This window comes from Choloepus didactylus, chromosome 6 (assembly GCF_015220235.1).
Source record: "Choloepus didactylus isolate mChoDid1 chromosome 6, mChoDid1.pri, whole genome shotgun sequence".
NCBI lineage: Eukaryota > Metazoa > Chordata > Mammalia > Pilosa > Megalonychidae > Choloepus > Choloepus didactylus.
In genome coordinates this window covers 101,491,381-101,517,275 of record NC_051312.1, presented here as the reverse complement: position 1 = coordinate 101,517,275, position 25,895 = coordinate 101,491,381, and positions in this window count along the sequence as shown.

Here is a 25,895-nt window from a genome sequence, read left to right as displayed (position 1 = left end):
ACAAACACCCTGTTGCAAATGACAGACTACAATTAATACAATTATAAAAATGTTCTTTCATGAATTTTAACAAATGTACATTTATGCAAATTGTAAATAATAAAGTGGTATATGCTAACTCTGTATTTTATGTATTTTGTGTATGATATTTCTGTAAACCTACAGCTTCTTTTATAAAAAACAATTACAAAACAACAAAACAAAACAAAAACCCAGTTGGCTATAATTGTGAGGGTAGATTTCTGAGCAGTCTATATGTCTGAATTTGTGCCATTACCATGCTATTTTGAATACCATGTCTTTGTAATAAGTTTTAATATTGGGAAGTATGAGTCTTTCAACTTCATTCTTCTTTTCCAAGATTGCTTTGGCTATTCAGAGACCCTATTCTTCCATATAAATTTGATGATTGACTTTTCCATTTCTGCAAGGAAGGCCATTGGAATTTTGATTGGGATTGCATTGAATCTTTAAAATGCCTTGAGTAGAATTGACTTCTTAACAATATTTAGTCTTCCAATCCATGAACACAGAATGTCCTTCCATTTATTTAGGTCTTTGATTTCTTTTAGCAATCTTTTCTAGTTATCTGTGTGAAAGTCCTTTACATCCTTGGTTATGTTTATTCCTAAATATTTGATTCTTTCAGTGGCTATTGTAATTTTTTGTTTCAGTTTTCTCTTTGGATTGCTCATTACTAGGGTATAGAAACACTACTAATTTTTGGATGTTGATCTTGTGCCCCACCACTTTGCCTAATTCATTTACTAGCTCTACTAGCTTGGTTATGGATTTTTCAGGATTTTCCCTCTGTAGGAACACAGCATCAGAATATTTAATTTAGCCCTATGTTCTCATAAGTGTCCCCAAGATTGAGTTACCAAGTAAATGACTCAGAATAAGGTGGTATTGGGGCTAAAGTGGGAAGGAAAGGCTTTAATTACTGAGAGAAGATATGCTGACGTTATTAATTTGCCTACTTAAGAAATAAAACACAATGAAGTACAAGTGCAACCCAATAATTTATTTTTACCTTTGAAACCTTGGCTAACAACCTTGTTGGCATCATCATTATAAATTACTTATTAACCATGTATACCCTTAAATGTATGCTCCTAAATTCATTGCTACCCTCTCATCAAGTCCTCATACCTGTATGATTATGTCATTGATCATTAGAAACACTACCACAAGTTACTTTAAGCAGTCTCTTTAAATCTACTTTTCAGTTCCTTTTATTCTATTGCCTTTCAAGCAGTATTAACTTACTCCATAGATACTGAAATCCCATTATGTGCCAGACTCTCTATTAGGTCTTAGGATACAATGGTGAGCAAAACCAGATACAGGCCCCTACTTTCATGAGCCTAGTGGTGGAAACAGACATCAATCAAACAATCACATATACATATACATTTACAACTAAGATAATTGCTATCAGTGAGAGGTATACAATACTATGATAGAGTAAAATAGAGGGAATTTCTGTCATCAGAAATATTGTGAAACACTTTCCTGAGGAAGCTGAAATCTGAACTGTATGAGGTTAACAAGGTGAAGATATTGAAGTGGGAAAACTTAGACCTTGCTTATGCAAAGTCTTCTGAGACTGGAGCTTTTTTCTCTTCATGCTCTTATCTCAGCATCCTCCTGTAGATTTTTTTTTTTTTAATTTGGCTTCAGTTAAGAGCCTCTCAAAACAAACTTAGAACAAGATCAGAGGAGAACACTTTGTTGTTGCTGTTCTTGTTGTTTTTTAACAGATAATAGTATCAAATGCTCAAATAAAAAAGAAAGGCCCCCAATTTCTTACACTTGAGTAGTGCTGTTCTAATCAGTTTCCTCCTCTCTTTCCATGCTGATCCCCAACTGTGTGTACTGGCATGTCACCCCGCAAGGGCTCTAGGGATTTTGAACATAATAGAGCTGTGAGGCAAGACTGTTGGATCACAGTGGGAGCAACTTACTTTGCTGATTGGAGTCAAGGCAGTCTCGACAGAGATTTAAAGTAGGTTTTGAAGGGTGGGGTGGGTAAGGAGGAATTCTAGGTGACAGGACCAGCCCAACAACAACACAGAGGAATGGTAAAAACTCCAAGTATCTGCAGGGACAGTGAGTAGTTTAGCATTCTCTTAAATAATACAGGAAAACATCATTATAAAACAATGAAAATAAATCAGATTTTTAGAAATTAAAAAACCAAAAACTTTAGTGAACTAAAATCCTGCAGGTAGAACTCATTCCTCTAAAATCCTTGATAAATGAATTGTTACTATATTAATCTGAACATCTGCAGCAGTCATAGGTTCCAGAAACCTTAGTTTAATTCCCTGATTTCTGCTTATTTTCCTGGCATAACTTATTTAAATTTTTCCCATTTTTGATTGGTTTCCAAATGTTACCCTTCTCCTTTCTTGCTTAACATTTGGAACAAAGTTTGCCAAATGTTTCTCCCATCTCCCCAGACCATGATGTGGTTGGCTAAGAATTTGTTTCAGCATAGCTCTTTCTTCAATTCTCCTTCATTTGATTAAAAAAATAGTTTGTACTGAAATGGAAGCTTTCACCTGAAATGGCATATGGCAAGACCTGGAGGAAAAAATGATGAGAAAACATCTTCAGTCTAATGAGAGACCCAGCCACCCAAAAGTTCCTCCAAAAACTACATATCCAGAGGGAAAAGCAAATGTTTCAGCAATATTTTTGTTAAACAAGTTATACAGTTCTCTATTATCATATTATCAGGCAAATATTCCTTTATGTGTCCATCCTTAATGGATAAAGACAAACTTCCCTTTCTTAAAATTGAGAATATTTGAGAATATTTCCATTATATATGAAGAAAAGAGGACCTAATGTTTATTCGCACGCATATACCATGCACCATGATAGGTGCAATCTGAATTCTCTCTTATCTAATCAGCTATTGCTATGACTGAATGGGGAGATGGATGTACAATTTCCTCATGGTGATAAATGTCAGTGCTCATGTAACTCACTGCCTTGGTTCTTTAGATAAAGAAACTGAGATCAGAGAGTAATTTAGTTGGTCATTTACTTCATTAACAGTCAAATGATACTTGAAACCAGGTTCTTGATCTGTAGTCTAGTGCTTTTTCTATAACAGCAACTGAAATTCTTGTGACATTTGTCTTGCAGCCACCTTTCTTTTCTTTCTTTCTCTTTTTCTTTCTTTCTCTTTCTTTCTTTCTTTCTTTCATCTCTCTATTTAGCTTTCTTTTCAAAAAATTTTATCGTGGTAACATATGTACAGTCTAACATTTCCCATTTTAACCACTTTCAAGTATACAATTCAGTGGTGTTAATTACATTCACAATGCTTTGCTACCATCACCACCATCTATTACCAAAACTTTCTATCACCTCAAACAGTTTTATTTTTCTTTTTCACAGAGCAGTGATCAGCATTCTTTGGAACTTTTAGAAAGGAAATGTTTGAGATCCTCCTTCAACAACTCAAATTAACATTTATCTATTGACCATCTACTGTATATGAGGCCTTAAAGGCCATGCTGGGCTCTGGGATGGATACAGTAAGAAGTTAGATAGAAATAACTAGAATAAAGGCAGCATATGATAAGTGCTTTTTAAACAAGTTCTACAGGATTTCAGAGGTAGGCGTGGTGAAGGTGGCCTGTAAGTTGGGTTTTTAAAGATTGGAAAAGATTTTCATAAGGAGATAAGGGCTGAAGGTAGGAGAATTTCTAGATAAAGTGAAGAGCAATAAGGGCAACAATGCAAGTTGAAGAGATGTCCATTAGTATCCTATGGCTAACAAAGGGTTTGTATTAGAGGAGAAAGTAGAAGACAAGACTAGGAAATGTAGGCTGTGTCACTACTTGTGCTGTTTACGCAGCAGGGCAAAGGAACCTTCCTATTATCAAGACTAGAGTACAAAGAAGGTGGAGGCCCCAGTCAGATGTCATGGAGGTTGTAGACAGGTCACCTAGAAGCAGTACAAGAAATGAGTGAAAGTCAGCAACCAAGTTAACAAAGGTTGATATAGTCTAACATGAACTGGGTTGAGTCAAAAACAAAAATCCAAGGAGACGTACTAGCACACTCCTACCTCCAGGGGGAGCTCAAGGCTGCCTTCATTACAAAGAAAAAGGATCCCTGAAGTGCATTCTGGATGAAATGGAGATTTTAGAGAAACAGAATGGTTCTGCGGAGTTGGGGGTGGGAGATTCTCTTGGAGGAATAAAGTGGTTATAAATGGAAGTGGGCTGAGACAATATTTCCCATGGCAACAGTCTCTAGGGACTCTTGGTTTTGGCTAGCTCGTGTAATGTTCTTATCTTTTCACATCTTCCCTGCCTTGCCATTGGTGTTTGGGACTTCTTTTTATTTTTTTTAATTAAATTCAGTTTTATTGAAATATATTCACATACCATACAATCATCCATGGTATACAATCAACTGTTCACAGCATTCATCACCGCAATCTATTTCTGAACATTTTCCTTACATCTGAAAGAATCAGAATAAGAATAAAAAATAAAAGTAAAAAAGAACACCCAAACCATGCCCCCATCCCACCCTATTTTTCATTTAGTTTTTGTCCCCATTTTCCACTCATCCATCCATACACTAGATAAAGGAAGTGTGATCCACAAGGTTTTCACAATTACACTGTCACCCCTTGTAATCTACATTGTTATACAATTGTCTTCAGGAGTCCAGAATACTGGGTTGGAGTTTGGTAGTTTCAGGTATTTACTTCTAGCTATTCCAATACATTAAAACCTAAGAGGTATTATCTATATAGTGCATAAGAATGTCCACCAGAGTGACCTCTCGACTCCATTTGAAATCTCTCAGCCACTGAAACTATTTCGTCTCATTTTGCATCCCCTTTTTGGTCAAGAAGATATTCTCAATCTGTTTGGGACTTCTTAAGACAGAAGGGCAAACGTATCCTCAAGGAGTCTGCATTGTCCAGCCTTGGGCAAGAGGCCTGATAAGGTTTGTGGCCAAACATGAAGCAGCAATAAAGAATGTGCATTTACCAGGAGTATCCTTTGCGTACCTGTCTGTTGATAAGCTTGTACAGCCAGTGGAGTTAATTACATTCACAATGTTGTGCTACCATCACCACCATCCATTAAGGGGTGATAATTCTTAATTGGTGACTGATGACAAGAGGACATCTTGGGAAGAATATGCCAAACATGACTGCCTGTGTACACCCCTTCTGAAGGCTAGACAACCGTTGACTAGTTTGGGGGATTATAAGGATGGTGTATTTTCTTCTGAGAGGTCAGAGCATTTTGGAGGATTTGAGTAGATGAGTGTGAAATGTTGGGTGTGGGTGGGGATAGTTGCTTCAGCCACTTCTGCCCACCAAAAAGCAAGCATAGCAGAAGAGCAAGCTCTTAATTCAAAGGACTTCAGAGATGACTGAGCTGGATTTCCCCAGCCACATCACAAGAGAAACCCCAGGTAAGAGGAAAAGGGGAAACCCTGTGGGTTACACCAAGGTTTTCACCCAGTCCTACCCACTGCACTGGGCATTTCCCCCAGAAAGGCCCTGACTTCAGAGTGAGCACTGTGAGCTGTGCTCTCTTGCTGTCCCTACAGGGGATCAGCTATTTTTCTGAGTAAGATGGAGAAAGAATTGATATTTAAGTCAAGTGAAGAGGGGATTGTGCTGATACAGTGCTGTGGCCCCATATCAGGGGCTAAGAGGAGGGGAGCGGAGAGCTGGTGGAAGGGAAGAAGAGGTGAGCACATGAGCCCCAGAACTCTGGGACAGCTTTAAAAACTTCATCTAACATTAGATGCCCAAGTGAGGAGGTGGAAGAAACCTCTCACCTCTCAGTTTGAACTGTTAATCATTTTGCTATACTGCCTTGCCAGATAAATACTTGTTCAAGTATTTCTTTTCAGCCTCACTAAATAAGAGTTAATGTGGGTAGAACACAGATACCCACAGAACTCATAGTTGATTAAATTAAAAAAAAAGAACACCTCAGTACATAATGGATAAGATCAAATCAATGCAAAGTCACTTTATTTTTTTATATTCATTTTATTGAGATATATTCACATACCATGCAGTCATACAAAACAAATCGTACATTTGATTGTTCACAGTATCATTACATGGTTGTACATGCATCACCGAAATCAATCCCTGACACCTTCATTACCACACATACAAAAATAACAAGAATAATAATTAAGGTGAAAAAGAGCAATTAAAGTAAAAAAAGAACGCTGGGTACCTTTGTCTGTTTGTTTGTTTGTTTCCTTCCCCCATTTTTCTACTCATCCATCCATAAACTAGACAAGGGGGAGTGTGGTCCTTATGGCTTTCCCAATCCCATTGTCACCCCTCATAAGCTACATTTTTATACAATCGTCTTCAAGATTCATGGGTTCTGGGTTGTAGTTTGACAGTTTCAGGTATCTACCACCAGCTACCCCAATTCATTAGAACCTAAAAAGGGTTGTCTATATTGTGCGTAAGAGTGCCCACCAGAGTGACCTCTCGGCTCCTTTTGGAATCTCGCTGCCACTGAAGCTTATTTCATTTCCATTCACATCCCACTTTTGGTCAAGAAGATGTTCTCCATCCCACGATGCTGGGTCTACATTCCTCCCCAGGACTTATATTCCACGTTGCCAGGGGCAAAGTCACTTTAAAAAAGCAAAATGGTACCCTGGGCAATAGTAGGAACCTGGCCCTCCAAGTCTCTTTCACAGGCAGGGTCCTAAGGTGGCTGTATTCATCACTGGTCTACACTGAACAGCCCTGAAGATGGGGATGCCTATCCCCTCAATTCCACTGTCTCACAGGCTCTGCTCTGTTTTCCTGCAGTTGCTCCCAGTGATAATCCCTGGCCTTGGGGTTTAACACTACACAATTGAGTTCAGGCCTCCCTTTTTCATCGACATTGCCCTGCTCACTAGGCTGTTCTCCCTGAAGTGATGGAGTGATGGGGTAGAGTAGGTACTTGGCAGGCAGGCTTATAACTGCTGTCTCCCACATAGGCTGTTCCTGCTCTTGGGCTTTCGTGGCCTCCCTACAGTTAAACTTATTAGACCCATATTCTCAGTTTCTTGTCGAAGGGCATTTACTTCCCTCCAGCCAGAGTTAGAGAATATCTGAGTTGTGCTACTTTCTGACTAAAGAGAATTCCTGTCCATTAATGGTAACTACTGTACCAGGATTGAGCTAGACCATCTGATCCTTTTCCTGTCTTGAGGAGAGTCCTCCTATTTGGGTCATTCCCTAAAGATATGGAACAGAATCTCTTCCCTGGACCTTTTACTTCTTCCAACATATTCTGCCATTGGCTCCACAAGTGGTCAGTCAAGATTTCATACACACAGAACCCTGGCACCCATCTCATAAGGAGGAAATAGATCCAAGAGAAGAGGTTAAAAGTAGAATCCAAGAAAGAGGAATCCAAATAAATCATTCCACATGGACTCCAGAGTTTTGAGTCTGTCTGTGAATCATTCTCCTGGCACTATGGACTAGTTAGTGCCTTAGCCCAGCCAGTGCTGGAGCACACAGGGACACCCTTGGGAGAAGATTTGCACATTCTGTAGAAAATAGGGTATATATCATGCAAATGGCAAAATTAACCAGATAATTGCTAATACTCTAGGTCATGCTGTTTATAAATAACAGGAGATTGAGGGAATGGCCTAAAAATCATCAGTCAAGCAAAACTAGCTCCCTAATCTGAGTTATCCAGCTTGATTGTCAGCTAATGAAAACTGACAAATCACTACTTCCCTTAGTGATCAGAGATCCCATCATAAACAGTATTCTAAGACTACTGAATTAGTAGTGAGAAGTTGATTCAGTTACTGCTATTGTCGTTATGATAATCTACTAGTTTAAAATGAGCATTTTGATGCTCTGGGCCATGTGAGCTCAGTTTGTTGAATGGCCATATTTTAATCATTCAAACCTGGCCTTACTTATCCATTCAGTAAGTATTTGCTAACTACCTGCTTAGCCTTATAATGGGTTCTCTGGGCTAATCCAAGAGATACTGTAGTGTGCGTAAAGGGCCTGGACTTTGAAGGAAGATACAGCGGGGTCTAAATCCTGGTGCTTCTGCTCGTTAGCAACATGATCTTGAACCTTGTACTTTCTGTCAGTTTCCTTATCTGTCACAATGGTAGTGGAGAGCAGGGGGATTATTTTCAAGATTGATGTTAGGACTAAAAATCAAGGGAAATTGTATAAATCAGATATATAGATACATAAAGTACCAAGCATATGGTTGGTATTCATTAAGTGCAAGCTTCCTTTCCCTAATACCTACTTACAAATAATTTTTTTGTAAAAAGAAATTTCCCATCATTTTGATACTAAATATATAAATAGAGGGCCTGGAATATAGTAGACTAGACACTCAATAAATTCTTGTCAAATAAACAGATACAGGGCATTTTGGATATTTCAAAACAGAGCCAGCAACATATAGACAAAGAACAGGTGATCACTTATATACCTCCTGAGTGGAGTTGAATCGCTGGCTTGCTCCCAAATATCTCCTCTCTCACCCCCTTGAAATTCCATTGATAATATCATGGAATAGAGACTATCATTCATTCATTCATTCAACACACATGAATTGAAGAACCTACTACACAACAGTTGAGGTATCACAAAGACTCAGTCCCACGTTCCTCTCCTAAGAGGGCTTGTAATTTATAGAAAAACTAAACATGAAAACAAATTGCTTACTTATGTTTAAACTGTGGAGATAGAAAAAAGTAAGGGCATTTCTCTCAGAGATTTATAGATAATATTCACAGATGTTATTCATGAGTTAGTCTTCTAAACCTTTTCCACTATCATATTAGTAAAAATTATGCTAATAAATTCAAAGTGTTTTGGGTTTGACTCATGCTTTTCCTTTTGCTGGAATGATTTCTCTCCTTGGAAAACCAATCATTCATTCTTCAGCATACAACTTAAACCTCCAATAGGAAGCCCATCTGATACCTCCACGTTTCTATCTCCTTTTTACTCCTAACATATCCAGTGGTTCTCAACCCTGGCTACATAATTAGAATTCCCAAGGAAGGTTTATAAATTGGCCAGATAATTACCTGATTACGACCTAATGTCAATAAGGTAGGACATAAGCATTTGTTCTGATGGCGGGTGTGTGTGTGTGTGTGTGTGTGTGAGAGAGAGAGAGAGAGAGAGAGAGAGAGAGAATCACTGATAACACTTACTGACTAGTAGCATAAACAGAATTTGAACTACTGGAGTGTAAACCAGACAGAGCTGGAAAGGAAAGAGTGAGTTTTCATGAGGGACTTGTTCTGGGTGGCACAGGGGAGGAGTAGGATGGGTGGGTAATGTGAGGGTATAAGTCCTGAAGGGGAAGCAAACCTAGAGTGAATATGGTATGTTTCAAAGACTTAATGTGGCCTAGTCTATGTTACTTTGACATAAGGTTGCACCACGTTTGGTATAGGATGACATTTGAATAATATTCTAGTGAGAGTTGGGGTCTTAATGGGAAATAAGATATACTTGCTGACCAGAAGGAGTTTACAATCTAGCTAAGAAACCCATGAATCTTGAAGACGATTGTGTAAAAATGTAGCTTATGAGGGGTGGCAATGTGATTGGGAAAGCAATGTGGACCACACTCCCCTTTGTTCAGTATATGGATGGATCAGTAGAAAAATGGGGGGGGACGACACCCAGTGTTCTTTTTTACTTTAATTGTTCTTTTTCACTTTAATTTTTATTCTTATTATTTTTGTGTGTGGGGTAAGGAAAATGTTCAAAAATTAATTTTGGTGATGAATGCACAACTATATGCTACTGTGAACAATTGAATGTACGCTTGTATGACTGCATGGTATGTGAATATATCTCAATAAAAATAAATTAAAAAAAAATCTAGCTAAGACCCATGAAACAACTGAAAAACATTCACAGAGCAAGAAGCAATTAAACTTAATGGTTACCATTTGTTGAATGCTTACTACATGCCAGTCTTTATATTAAGCACTTACAGACATGACTTATTTGAAAACTCTTATTATCACTTCTGACCAAGAAATGCAGGCTTGGAGAAGATGGGCAACTTATCCAAGGTTATATAGCCAAAAAGTGGTGGAAACTAGATTAGGACCCCAGTTTGGCTGACTCCCAAGCCTGTGTTTTGTAGACTACACCACATACCCTCCTCCCTCAAATCAATATTCTGCATAGCCTCTGGCCTAAGTCCTTACCTACAAGGCAAGTTTTACCATGTCTTCAAGGCTTAAAACATTTCTGTGGTGCTCCACTGCCTTAAGAGATATTTGGAAAATGCAGAGTCTGGCAGAACCAACTTGAGAAATAACTGAGTAAGGAGGGGGTTGATATCGGTTTCTGAAAGTGGGGAGTTTTCTCTAAGTTTTGAAGGAGGTAAGGACAATGGAGAAGAAAGAACAGAGCAACTACTAAATCTAGACTGGGATGTTTAAGGGAAAAAGACCCAGATTAACCTCCTATACTTACCAAAGCTGTTATTCGCAACTTCTCCTGATTGTACATACACACATTCAGAGAACCTGTGAGATTCTGCTGGTTACTATTAGTTAGAGTAGTAGGGTTAGAAAGATATATTAACCAGAGATTCCTGCCAGTACAGGGGGTATCTTAACAGAGAAAGAATCCTGTGTTTTGTTCTCTGGTGATCCTGTTACACATTCTGAAATCTAGGACCAAAAGTTATAAAGACTGAAATAGTACAGGTTTAAATGAGTGTTGACTTCAACTAAAAATTCGCATCCATTCAGATGTTACATATGTACCTTCACAAGTTACATTTTTTGCCTCTACTGTAGGAAAAGGTTAGTTCAGGAAGCCCTGCAGCTCTTAGCAATTTTGTCTTCACTGGGAGTTTGTCTTTCCTCACTTTTTGCATTATGTGGTCTTGTCTCATGATGGCACCATTGTGACATTATGTACAGCCTGTCACAGCCTATTTAACTGTATTTTAAAAGCCTTCTCTCCTCGTGGACTAGACCCAAAACTTATATATCCCCCTCCCCGGCAATTTTTGAATGACAGGCAAATGGTTAAGCTTCTTCCCAAGAGATTCTAGCCTTTGTCACTGTTATCTTCAGCCACCCCAATTGAGTTATGATTGGCAGCTTACACATACACAAGATTTGTATGCGTTATTTCCACTGGGCTTTGTAATGTTTGACTCCATGTTTTACAACTGTCTCAGCCGCTGTCTCAGGATTATTGTTGTTACAGAGACTTACACCTACATTACTACTAAACTATTTGCATTATTTGTTCTTATATTTTAATTGGTTATTTTTTGGGTTTCTTTTCTATTGTTTTATTTTTAATATGCATGATTTAAATTTGTATGCCTGAGACACTATTGACAAAAAGTTAGTTTTACCTTTGAACAGCTGGTAAATAACATGGTTTTAGTCGACGTTAAAATAAATAAAAGAGAAGAACAAGTTCTTGTGGATTTGTATGAAATGTTTTTTTTTTGTGGCATTATACTCACAAAGCATAAAAATAGACTAAACAAAAGCATTCCTTAACAATGAGCATCAAGTTCGTTTGCAGTCAGTTATTTACTAAATATTTATTGAGAACTTACTCTGAACCAGAGAACTATGGAGGAGGGCTTGCAGGACACAAGACAGTATGTGTTAAGAGGAAAGTAACAATAGGTCCTATCATTCCTCTGCTTAAAATCCCTGGAAGGGCTAGAGTCCAAATTAGCTCAGAGTATTCCTCTCCCACGGATGTCCAGAAGGGGGAGAGGAGCCTTTAAGAAATCATGCCAGAACAGACATTAATGAACAAACTTTGGGAGTTAAAAGCTGACAACACAGGCGACCAGGAGATAGAAAGAGGGCAGAGATCAGCCATTTGATGCTGAAGGACTACAGAATGTTTAGGATTGATTGCATAGATCCAGAAATAGATAGCATAATACTGTGTGATGGTAGCACAGTATTGTAAGTACACTGAACAAAGATGTCTGTGAGTAAAGCTGAAAGAGGTGGGATAGGAGAATGTATGACACCAGAGGTAAAGATAGATGATAAAGACTGGGACTGTATAATGTGGCAAAAACTGGAGTGGCCAATGACTGTTACTAAATATACAAATATAAAAATGTTTTTGCATGTGGGAAAGCAAATGAATGTCAACCATGTAGAAATTTGAAAAAAGGATGGTATTCAGGAAAAAACATAATCAAAGCAAACTGGAGTCTATGGTCAACAGTAACATTGTAATATACCTCCATTAAATGTAACAAAGGCAATACGCCAATGCTAAATGTATATGAGAAGGGGATATAGGGGAGTAATATGGGATTCTTGGTAGTGGTGTTATTTGCTGTCCTTAGTAGTATATTGTATTGTATGACATGTTATTTTTCTTTTTATCATTTTTTCTTATTGCTAAAAAAAAAAAAAAAAAAAAAAAAAAAATTTTTCTTGTAGTAATCAGTATGTTCAAATGCTGATTGTGGTGATAAATGTACAACTTTATGATGATACCATGAACAACTGATTGTACACTGTGGATAAATGTATGGTATATGAATATGACTCTATAAAATTGTAGGAAAATATATATATAGGAGTAAAAGTGTTGGAGAAAACATGGTGAGAGGGATGATGCCTCACTAATATGGACTAACTACAATGTGTAAACTCAGAATTGAATCTTAGAACATAGCCTAACGTGGACACAATAATTGTAATAGTCCCTAGATTGTAAGCTCTTACAGCAGTTAACTCTATCCCTGAATTGTAAGGCCTATCTCTAAACTTTAAGATGCTGATCCCCTAGCGTATGTTGTCACAGACATTGGGACTGGCGGTTTGATGTGCTGAGCCCTCAAGCATGGGACTTGCCCTTATGAAGTTCATTACCACAAAGAAAAGTCTAAAGTTGTATGTAATGGTGCCTGAGAGTCTCCCCCTGAGTGCCTCTTTGTTGCTCAGATGTGGCCCTCTCTCTCTCTAACTGAGCCATCTCGACAGGTGGACTCGCTGCCCTCCCCCCTACGTGGGACCCGACTCCCAGGGTTGTGGATCTCCCTGGCAACGCAGAGTATGACTCCCGGGGATGAGTGTGGACCCGGCATCGTGGGACTGAGAGTATCTTCTTGACCAAAAGGGGGATGCAAAATGAGATGAAATAGTTTCAGTGGCTGAGAGATTCCAAATGGAGTCTAGAGGTCACTCTGGTGGACATTCTTATGCACTATATAGATAACACCTCTTAGGCTTTAATGTATTGGAATAGCTAGAAGTAAATACCTGAAACTACCAAACTCCAACCCAGCAGTCTGGACTCCTGAAGACAATTATATAATAATGTAGATTACAAGGGGTGACAGTGTGATTGTGAAGACCTTGTGGATCACACCCCCTTTATCTAGTGTATGGATGAGTGGAGGAATGGGGATAAAAACTAAAGGACAAATGGGGTGGGATGGGGGGATGATTTGGGTGTTTTTTTTCACTTTTATTTTTTATTCTTGTTCTGGTTCTTTCTGATATAAGGAAAATGTTCAGAGATAGACTGTGGTGATGAACGCATAACTATGTTATCATACTGTGGACAGTGGATTGTATATCATGGATGATTGTATGGTGTGTGAATGTATTTCAATAAAACTGAATTTAATAAAAAAAAAAAAAAGAATCAACCTCCCCCTTATATGCAAGTATCAAAGTGTTATTAAAACATCAAATGTATAAAAAATTAAACAATGTTTAAAAGGAAAAAAAAAAAAAAAATCATGCCAGGCTATGAGGCTATGCGTCTGACTCTCTATTTTGACTTCCTGGTGCTTTCAGTTCATGTTTCATATTAATTATTCCTGCTTATTCCTCTCAGCTTTAGATTAATCCTGGCTTTGCCCCTGGACCCTCACTTTCAGATCTTCTGCTGCATCTTCTGGGGAAGTCTCACCCCACCAATAATCAGACCCAGCTTCTGCAAATGAAATCCCAGTATAGCATCCTAGGGATCCCACTTGCCTGGGAGGAGAGTTTGAACATGTTCTATAGCTCCAAAATTGAAATTCCTTAGCTTATCACACAAACCTCTTTTAGCTACCTTCCCATCTCAGTAGCTTCATCTGCCATTCCTCAAATTGTATGTCATGTTCTGGTTGTGTTGAATTTCTTGAGCTGTTTCTGGAGCAAGTGATTTTATTTCCGATATCAGTGTCTTTGTGCATGCCAGGTTTCTTTCTTATTAAGAGCCTTTGCTTCACCCTCAATTCTCCAGCCATCTCCTTCTCTTAATTCCAAAGCTAATTTCAGGAGTCCCATCTCCCAAGATGTCCCAGTGTGATTTAGATGCTTCTACTCTAAGCCATTAAACTTACCACAATAGTGTAACAGTGGCTTTACTTAACTGTCTCACACCTGCTCGCAGACTCTAAGCTCTTTGAAAGGGGGAACCATGTCTTGTTAGGCTTTCTGCCCTATCCCTAGCTCATGATGGGCACTCATTAAGTCACTGTTGAATAAATCAGTGAATGAAAGAATGAATAATGAATAAGTGAATTTACTTTCTAAAATATCTACTTAAACAAACAATAGTATTGCAGAGTCTAGTATGGGGGTCAAGAGGTAGAGAGATCATCAACAGAAAAATAATGTACATCCTTTTTCCCTTAGACATGAGCAACAGTCTGATAAGTACCAATTGCAGAATAAAGCTATATCCAAATACCACCAAAGCCAATGGTCAGTTCAGTCAAATACAGGATTCATCAGTAGATTAACAATTATTGAATATCTATTATGTGCAAATCACTGTTTAATCTACAGGGAACTAATGATTTAGTGAGGGAGACTATACAGAAATAACCCTGGGGACAGGGCAGACTTTATAATCATAGTAGAGATTAAAACAACATGCTATGGGATTCTAATGGGAAACAAGATTAATTTTGGTCAGAATTAATCAATTCAACAATTTATGGGATGGGAACAGGCTATGAAAATCAGAGCAACCAGCTAGTTAATGTCAGACAGAAAAATTAATGGATTTAGTAATATCTATTGCTTGTCAGCTGGTTGTTTTGCTCTGCTGTGACCTTCAAATCAGAGTGATAAGGAAGTGAGAAAGTGGAAGGAAGTGTGGTAAGGACCCAAAGTTAAGGAATTTATTCTTGTGAAAGGAAGAAGTGGAACCACAGGGAGGAAAGGGTGAATATGGGTATAGCATTTAGTTGAGTCTCTTCAGTTCCAAGAATAGGGAAAGGAAGAAGAGAAAGAAAGAAAGAAAGAAAGAAAGAAAGATAGTGAGAGAGAGAGAGAGAGAGAGAGAGAGAGAGAGAGAGAGAGAGAGAGAGAGAGAGAGAGAGGGAGAGAGAGGGAGAGAGAGGAAGGGAGGGAGGGAGGGAGGAAAGAAAAGAAAAGAAAGCCATGGAATCAACAGAAGACTTAGCATCAAAATAAAGAGAAAACAAAGAAAAAAGAAGTGGAATTAACCTGTTCATATGGGAATTATACTCTTGAACCCTGGTTATAAAATGTTGACACCCAGAACACTTTAGTGATGATACAAATGAAAGGGTGGAGGAGGCATGGTTTAAAATAGGAGCAGACTAAGCAATACAGTTTGTTTTTATAGTTATCATTAGAACTGTTCACAAATATTCCCACTCCCCATCAAGACACATAGAAAGATTGTACTTCCCACCTCTTTTGAAAATTGGTAGGGCTGTGTGGCTTGCTTTGGCCAATAAAATGTGAGTGGAAGTGACACAAATATAGAGTGAACAAGACATATCTTTCAGCCACTAAGATTTTGTGGTTGTTACTTCAGTATAGCCTAACCTATCTTTACTGATATAATTACCCAGAAATGAAAAGATTGCTAACATTTTTGCAAAAGAAAAGATTTGTATAATAGGTCAAAGGAATACTCTAAGGGATGGCTTTATGTCAGAAATAATAAAATGTAAAACTAAAATGTAACAGCTGGTAATTGTAAAAGATTTATGATTCCTTTCTCCCCTTCCCCCCAGTAATGTATCTATAGGTCTTTCTCTTTGCAATATTCTCCTTCATGGACAGCATCCACTTTTAAAGTTGCACCTCTTGCCTCAGTGTGAATGATTTAACATTCTATATATTTTGTTCTGAGAACAATAATCACATTTCTAACTGCTTACAAAGACATCTTTATTTTAGAACAGTAAAACTGTTCAGACATGTTCTTATCTAAAAATGAAGCTATGAAATTCCCCAGCAGACCAACTCTTCCCTCCAAAAATACCCTTCCCCTTTCTGTCAACAAAATCTCCATTCAAGCCTTGGTTGCTATCTCAGATTACTTTCTCTTCTTTTTCCTCTATGTCCAACCCCTCCTTCAAAATGCCTCTCAGATTTACCACTATCTCTTTACTCACACCTCAACTACCCCAGTACAAACTTATTTAACTGATACCTGGACGATTGCCACAGCTCCTAGCTCATCTCCTTCTCTCCAATACATTCTCCCATTAGTACACCCTGCCCACTGTTCCCAGATCCTTCCCTCTTCAGGGATCTATTACAACACCCAACCTCAGATCCAACATCCTCCACGACGTGGCCTGTCCAGCCCAGCAGCTGCTGTTGTTAGGTTGGCGTATTTTCTGTGCTGTAAACCACTCTGTTCTTCCCTATCTCCCTTCTTTCTCAGTATTTTTACACCCCACCCCCATCCCAAACTTGTAAAGTATTCTCATTTTTGTCTTCCGAATCAAAAATCTCACCCATCTTCAGGCTTGTCTCAAATTCCTATTTTTTTTTTTTTCAGGAAGTCTTATCCAACAAATCCCACCCAGAGTGGTATTTCCCTTCTTACCCACCTAGCACTGAGTCACAGAGTTCTAAGTTCTCTTAGAAATCTTCTAAACCATTTCTCCAATTTTATGCTTGAGGTAAAGAGATTTGGCTAGTCCTGCAATCAGTTAGTGACAGCTAGAACTAGAACCCAAGTGTCCTGATTTTACTTTTCTTCCCACTGCACCTTATTCCCTTTTCTTTACCAGCTGCAATATATTTTAGGATTTTAACCTATTCAGTCTTGCATTTTGTTTAGAATTTATAAATCAGTACACCTGATTAGGAACAATGAACTCAGAGCAGAGTACATATTAGGTAACAAGCCACTCTTTTTGCATTTCTGAGACTGAGGTTCAGAGTGAGGTTGAAATGCAAGGCCAAACCATTAAATCAAAAAGTTTTGGAACCATCAGAAATCAAAGCCAAGAACACAAATCAATTCTTGGTGGAAAAGTAAGATAGTAATTTAAGATCAGTAATTAGGAGACCAGAGCCAGGAGGAATTAGGAAGATTCCAAGCTACAAACTGCCTGATTGAGTTATTGGTGACCAGAGAGAGGCAGATAGATAGTGACAAGTCCCTTTACCCAGCCCCTAGAATAAGCAGAATGAGGAGAAGGAAAGAAAAAAAACCTTCATCAGAGTCTCCTGTCTAGCTAGAGAAGGAGACCCTTAAAAGGAACACCAAGCATGAGAAAGCTTGATTTTTTTTAAATTCAGTTGTATTGAGATATATTCACATACCATACAATCATCCATGGTGTACAATCAACTGTTCACAGTACCATCATATAGTTGTGCATTCATCACCCCAATCCATCCTTGAACATTTTCCTTATACCAGAAAGAATCAGAATAAGAATAAAAAATAAAAGTAAAAAAGAACATCCAAATAATCCCCCCCATCCCACCCTATTTTTCATCTGGGTTTTGTCCGCATTTTTCTACTCATCCATCTGTACACTGGATAAAGGGGGTGCTATCCACAAGGTTTTCACAATAACACTGTCACCCCTTGTAAGCTACATTTTTATACAATCGACTTCAAGAGTCAAGGCTACTGGGTTGGAGTTTGGTAGTTTCAGGTATTTACTTCTAGCTATTCCAATACATTAAAACCTAAAAAGTGTTATCTATATAGTGCATAAGAATGTCCACCAGAATGACCTCTTGACTCCATTTGAAATCTCAGCCACTGAAGCTTTATTTTGTTTCATTTTGCATCCCCCTTTTGGTTAAGAAGATATTCTCAATCCCACGCTGCCAGGTCCAGATTCATTCCCAGGAGTCATATCCTGCATTGCCAAGGAGATTCACACCCCTGGGAGTCAGATCCCACGTAGGGGGGAGGACAGTGAGATCACCTGCTGAGGTGGCTTAGTTAGAGACAGAGAGAGGGCCACATCTGAGCAACAAAGAGGCACTCGGGGAGAATCTTAGGCACAATTATAAACAGGGTTAGCCTCTCCTTTGCAGTAACAAACTTCATAGGGGCAAGCCCCAAGACAGAGGGTTCAGCATATAAAGAAAGCTTGATTTTTAATTACAGAAGATCTGTCCAGGCAGAGAGGGGCTGAGCAAAAAGGGCAGAGCTGCTCTGACACAAAAGGCAGAATAAAAGGCTTTTAGTTGGCTGTTGCTGCAACCTCAACCATGTTCTTCTGGGTGGTCTGACTGCTGGCTCCAGAGTGCTGCTTTGTCAGGGCCCATCCTCCCTGGACACTGGCTCAGACTCTTGGACTGAGGCTTACACCTCTTTATCCCTGTGCTGGCTGCAGGACAAGGGAGCCAGTCTACAGTGACTGGCTTTGCCTACCTGTGCTGACTCTCTGTAACTTCATTAACATGAACAACTAAGTGTGGAGTATACAAGGCACTCCCATGCCTCCATGTCTTTGCTTGTGCTGTTCCCTCTGCCTAGTGGCTCTTCCGCTTTCCTTGTCACTCTGTATCGACTGGCCAAATCCTTTTTATGTTTCAAGATCCTACTCATATGCTCCTGCCTCAGTGAAGTATTCTCAGATTCCCCCTAATTGGAACAGAGCACATAGTTCCTTTCTCTGGACTCGTATAATTGTTTGCTTGTGTATTTATTATGGCACTTTAAAAGTTCTGCTTTATAATATGGTATAGTTCTGCACCTTTACCATATTAGATTTAAGTTCCTTGAGAACCAGAGCTATGTTTTAGTTATCATTGTACCCTCACAGCACCTAGATCATTGTGTTGAAAAATTCAATAAATATGTTGGACTAAGTCTTGAATTGGTGTTTATTTTAATATTACTTTTTACCTAGTAAAATAAATACCTGCCAAAATTCAGACAATACACAGATATACAAAGTTAAAAGTCAAAGTACTCTCTCAATCTCACTACCCAAACATAATCACTGTTTGCATTTTCTTAGTCCTCCTTCATGACATTTTATTGTGCATTTACGTAGCTACAAATATTTATTAATATATACATACAGTTTTTCTTTAAAAGCACTTTGCAAGTTAGTTTATTTGTAGATATTAAACATATATTACTTTAATTTATCTTAGAGATCCTTCTTTGTCAGTAATGGCTACATAATATATCAGGGTGAATGTGCTATAAAGTAGTTAATCAATTACTTTATGGATATTTAAGTTGTTTCCATTTTTTTTTTTTTACTCCCAAGCAATTCTGTAATAAACCATTTTTTATATCTATAAGCCATTAAAACACCAGTATTTCTGTAGGATAGATTCTTAGAAATGGAGTTACTGAGTTAAAGTTTATATAACTTAATGGCTTGATAGAAATTGCCCTCAAACTGCTGAATCATGCACAAAAAAGGGCAGTTCCAATTTACACTTTCATTGACTGTGTTGGAGAGTAAACTAGCATCCAGGGAAGCCTTAGGTGTTCCAAATAGGTGTCTCAGGTCATCTGGGGGAAAGGAGGGGTACCAGAAAAGGTCTGAGAGTCCATCTTCTTTGATTGGTATTACTTTGGGGGCTTTGTATAAAATGTTTTCTGAGAAGAGGTTTTTGATGCAAAAATAAAACTTGAAAACCATTGAAATAAGGAATTGTCCCTTTTGGTCAACAAACATGATTAATTCATAGGTTAGTTAGGAATGCTTTCAACTGCAAGTTAACAGACAACACAACAATAGCAGATTGAATCAATGAGGTTTCATTTTTCTCACATAAAAATCTAGAGAGAGGCAGCTGCCACATTTATTTAGTGATTCAATGGCCCTTTGGACTTTTCCCTTATGGTTGGAAAATGGCACCACCATAGCTCCGGCATCACATTTGTATTCAAGGCAGGATGAAGGAGAGATACTTTGCACCAGTCACTCCTGCTCTTTTATCAGAAATGCAAAAGCTCTCCTAGAAGCACCCTGCTCCTCCACAAGATCTTTGCTTACATCTCATTAGCCAGAATTTTTTTCATGTGGCCTCTAGTAGCTGCCAGGGAAGTTGGAAGAAAAGGGAACTTAGTTTTTTCAGCCTTTATAAAGAAGGCAGGCAAAAGATAAGCAGGTTGAGAAAATAGAGGAAAATCTTCAGGACCTTAGATTCGGCGATGGATTCTCAGATATGACACTGAAAGCATGAGCAACAAAAGAAAAAAAACAGATAAAATGGTCTTCAAAAACTTTTGTGCTTCAAAGGACATTATCAACAAAGTGAAAAGGCAACCTATAGAATGGGAGAGAATATTTGGAAACCTCATATCCAATAAGGGTTTAATATCCAGAATATTTAAAGAACTACAACTTAACGAGAACAAACAACCTAATTTTCAAAAAATGAGCAAAGATCTTGAATAGATATTTCTCCAGAGAACATACACAGGTGACCAATAAACATATGAAAAAATACTCAATATCCTTAGTTGTTAGGGAAATGCAAATCAAAACCACAATGAGATACCATCTCACACCCACAAAATGGTTATTATTTTAAAACAGAAAATGATAAGTTTTGGTGAGGATGTGGAGAAATTGAAATCTTCATACATTGCTAGTGGGAATGTAAAATGGTTACAGCCACTGTAGAAAATAGTGTGGCAATTCTTCAAAAAGTTAAACATAGAATTACCATATGATGCAGCAATTCCACTCAAAAGAATTGAAAGCAGGGACTCAAACAGATACTTGTATACCACTATTGATAGCACCATTATTCAAATTAGCCAAAAGGTGGAAATAATCCAAGTGTCCATGAACAGATGGATAAATAAAATGTAGTATATACATACAATGGAATATTATTCAGCCATAAAAAGGAGGCTGAATGGGGAGTTATTGCATAATGGGTACAGTTTCCATTTTGAATCATGAAAAATTATTGTATGTGGATAGTGGTGATGGTTGCACAGATTTATAAATAAAACTATGCCATTGAATCATACACTTAAAAATGTTTCCAACTGCAAATTTTGTGTTATATATATGTTACTACAATAAAAAAAAAAAAAAAGCAGATTAGGAGTAGATGTTGGGTTAGCCCGTCACCAGGCTCTGCTCCTATGCTAAAGACTAAAAATGCAATTGCGAATAAGGTAGTCCTTACCTTATTGTGTTAATAGCTGAGCTGAAAACAGATAGGTAAATAAATCAGTTTTATTGCATAAATAAGTGCAATAAAAATATTGTATGTCCTAATGCAAAAATATGTAGAGGGGATATTAGCGACCCAAAGGAGAGAATGGTTACTTCTATCTAGCGTATGGAGCAGTAAAAGGGGTCAGGTAAGACTTCATTCAGAAAGTGACATTTAAGCAGAGTTTTGGAAAATGAGTAGGTGCTGACTGGCGATTCAGAGGGTAAAGCACAGTCCAGGTCAAGGGAATAAAAGCACAGAGTCACAGACCCATTTCAGGAACTACAGGCAGTTTATTATGACCAAGGAGGAGGTTTGGGGGTAGGTGGTGGCAGGGGAGGCCTGATGAGAGATGAGGCTGGAGAGTTATGCTCCGGCCTTCCATGTGCCACAGCAAGAAATTTGCAAATTCTTGTGACCTGGATAGTGTCACTGAGATTGTGTCACCCTTAAACTGTCTAATGCAACCACCAAGTGTAAAATATGTTAAGAGAGCCCTAAAGACCCGCCATCCTTGTTTGATTCCCTCTCACCTGGATGCAGCCATGCCCCGATCATGAGTGACTTGCATACCTGCTAACTCCATCAAATACCTGTGGGATTAAACCTGCCACCTACTCCTAAAGGGAGTCACTGCACTTCTCTGTGGCTCTGTTCTTCATCTATGAAATGATAATTATCCTTTGTTGTACAGCTCTTGGACACTTTTTTTCAAAATGTTTCAGATGAATGACTCATGAACGTTGGTGTGGTATAGTTAAAGGGAAAACAACAACAAAAAAAGCTTTTGAGTCAGAAAGACCTAACCATGTGAAAATTCCCTGACCCTGGGTGCTCTCATATATTGGAAAAGGATAATGCTTCTATCAATGCCTGGTGCATCTTTAGTGCCCAATAACTAGCAGTATTTTTACATTCTATTTTGATTCACATTTACCTTAGAAGTTATGCAGAATAGGTCTAATGTTAGCCTGGAGTGGAAGATCCAGAGATGTTGGTGACTTGCCAGAAAGAACAGCCAGCCAGGTAAGTGGTAGAACTGCCCAGGTCCGAGCCTCCTGACTCTTCAGTTAGCACTTTTCCCAGTTAAACCATGCAGCTTTAGCATGACTGTAATCTGCCGGGAGAGGGAAGACAGATGACTCCATGCTAAAGCTACACATATCCTGATGATTTAAAGGACTGCTTCAGGGGAAAAAGGAAGGGTGGGACCTCCCTTGTTACAGGTACTACTACACAGCTTTCTGGGAAGCTTGCAACAATGTGAACTTTAGGAAAAAGACTGTCACTATTTGAAAAAATGATGAGCTCATGACACAGAAGTAGATGACCTTTATTCAAGGAGGAAGTAGAAAGAAAAAAAGAGGAAGTGGCTAGAGCAAAGAACAACAGAAGAAAATTTGCCACAACAGGGTAGGTTTTGTTAATTTTGCAATTTTACTTAAATAGAAGGTAAGCCAATAAAATGTTTTTAGACTGGCATTGCAGAAAGATAAGAATGAAATGAATGCTTTAAAGAAATACTTTGAGAACACAATTAGCATGTGTCTTCCTAAGAGTTATTTTCCTATTTTGCATCAATAAATACTAAACCATCATATATCCAAACCCTATGCTAAACACCAGGAATGTAGACATGAATGATTGAGTCCTTGATCTCAACGTTTGGGAAATACAGCAGAAGAGACTGACAAATAAACAGGTAATCACAGGAAAGACTGCTACCTTCTATGTACTGGTTGCTAATGGAGGACAGAGGAGGAAGCTCTTAAATCACACTGGGGGCAAGTTCAAGGAATATTTATAATAATAGTTATAGATAATTTTTGTGAGTGCTTACTATCTGTCAGGCCGCCTGCTAAGTGCTTTATGTGGATTATTCCATTTACCCTCACAATATTGTAGGTACTATTTTATTATTCTCATTTGTTAGGTACAAAAGCTAAGACTTAGAGAAGTGAAGTAACTTACTCAAGATCCCAGGTAAATGGTGGAGTGAAATTTCTCAAGGAAGAAGCCTATGCTAAGTGTAGAAAACATTAATAAGATTTTAGAGGGAAGAAGAATGGGAGAGGACATTCTGTACAGAAAGAAGAGTAAGAAAGAGTCTAGTCAGCAAGTGAGAGCAGGTTGCTAGTGAGGAATTACAAGGTGTCTGATGCCACTGAAGTGTTTACTGCACATGGGGGAATAGAATAAGGTGGAGTTAGAAAGATAGGCAATGGCCAGACCACATGGGCCAGCTGTGTTCTGCAAAAAAGGTTGAACTTTATCCTGAAATCACTGAAGGGTTGAACAAGGAGAGCAGCATAATAATAATAGTATTGTTATTGTGGTAAACAGAATACGGCTCTTCCAAAGATGTCCATGTCCTAATCCCCAGAACCTGTGAATGTGTTACCTTACAAGGCAAAAGGGATTTTGCAGGTATGATTAAGTAAAGATCTTGAGATGAGATTATCCTGGATTATCTAGGTGGGCTCAGTGTAATCACAAGGGTCCAAATTAGAGGAAGCAGTAGAGTCAGAGTCAGAGAAGGAGATCTGATGATAGGAGCAGTGGTCAGAGAAGGAGAGAGATAGGAATATGCTACCCTGCTTGCTTTGAGGATGGAGGAAGGAGCCGCAAACCAACAAATGCAGACAGACTCTAGTTGCTGGAAAAGGAGAGAAAATGCATTCTCCCCTAGAGCCTCCAGGGGGAACACAGCTCTCCCAATACCTTATTTTAGTCCCATAAGACTCATTTTGTACTTTTGACTTCTAGAACTTTGAGATAAAAAATTTGTGTTGTTTTCAACCACTAAATTTGTGTAATTTGTTATAGCAGCAAAAGGAAACTAATACACTCACAGAGCCACAATTTAATGAGAATGTATTCTGTGCAAAGTGTTTTATATACATTAACCATAATCCCAGGTCAACTTCATAGATGTGCAACCTGTGCAGTTGCACAGAGCTGCATGCTTAGGAGGGCCCTGCAGTAGCAGTAACTGTCTTGAAATGCTTAATAATTATTTTACAAGGGGCCACCCTGCATTTTCATTTTGCACTTGGGTCCAGAAATTACATAACCAATCCTGCTTAATTCTAAGCAATCCTGAAAAATAAAGGTTATAGCCACTTTACAGATGAAGAAACTCAGAGTCTCAGAGGAGTACAGCCTTGAGTCAGGTGGTAAATTCTGCTACTTACCAGTCATGGGCCCTAAGGCAAGTTTACTCCTTCCTTTTGATCCTCAGTTTCCTCTTTTGCACAGAATTATGAAACCCATTTTGAGATCTTTAAAAGAGTAGAAGTAATATATATGAAGTGCCTACACAAATTGTTGGCAAATAGTAGAGACTCAAATAGATGGTAAATGTCATTGCTCAAAGGCTCAGACTGAATTGAATGAAGGTTTCATGCCTATACCTATCCCACTACTTCTTTTTTCTCTTGGACTTGTGTTTTGGAAGATCACTGATAGATTGGTTGCTGGAGGTTGAGACTAGAGTCAGGGAGACAAATTTAGAAATTGTGGCAATGTAGTAGACAACTTTTGGAGGGACTGTCCAGCTCATGCCCTCTCTTTTTCCTCTGATACCTGTGAGTGATCCTCCAGTAGCTGTGTCTCCATCAAGTGACTCAGCCTCCCCCACCTTCTTGATGTTGTTGGTCCCAGACTCTGCCAGAAATTTGGTATTTTGAACTGAGAGATGCAGAGGCTGAGGATTGTTGCAACCGAATACATTCATAGTAGCACCTTTTAGAAAGTGTCCATGGGCAACCTGCTTCCTGCTGAGATCCCTGGAACCTGCCTGGATATTGTCTTTCTCAGTGATTGTTCTGTTCCTCCTTTTATTCATGCATGTATTCATTCAAAAAAATCCTTTTCATTTCCTTCCTAATCTAGACAGAGTTGCAACCAATAGAACCCTAACTATTGCATACAATAATGCCACAATTAGGGGGAGAAATAATGAAGACATACATCAAATTACTCTACTAGGTTTGGGGAAAAGACGATGCATTTGAGGGACATTTAGTAACATGTAGGGTTGGGAAGAAGGAGTTTGGAGTGATTCCCAGACTTGAGTGTCTAGGTTAATGATGGTACCATTACTAAGAAAGGGAATAATGGGGAAAGAACACATGTTGGAGGGGGAAATGCTGGATTTGAGGTGCCAAGGGAACATTCAAGTGGAGATGTACTGTAGGAAGTTAGATATGTAGATCTGGAATTCAGGAGAGAAATCTAGGCTAGAGATAAACATTTGAGAATCTTCAACATTTGCATAGTCATTATTGCCACAGGGATTTGCCCAGAGAGTTAAGTGAACAAAGAACTCAGAGAATGGAATCCTAAAGAATACCAATATCTAAGAGTCAGGAAAAGGAAAAGAAAGCTTCAAAGGAGATTGAGAAGGGATGGTCAGAGAGAGAGGAGCAGAACCCAAATGAGGAAGAGAGCTTGACAAAGGAAAT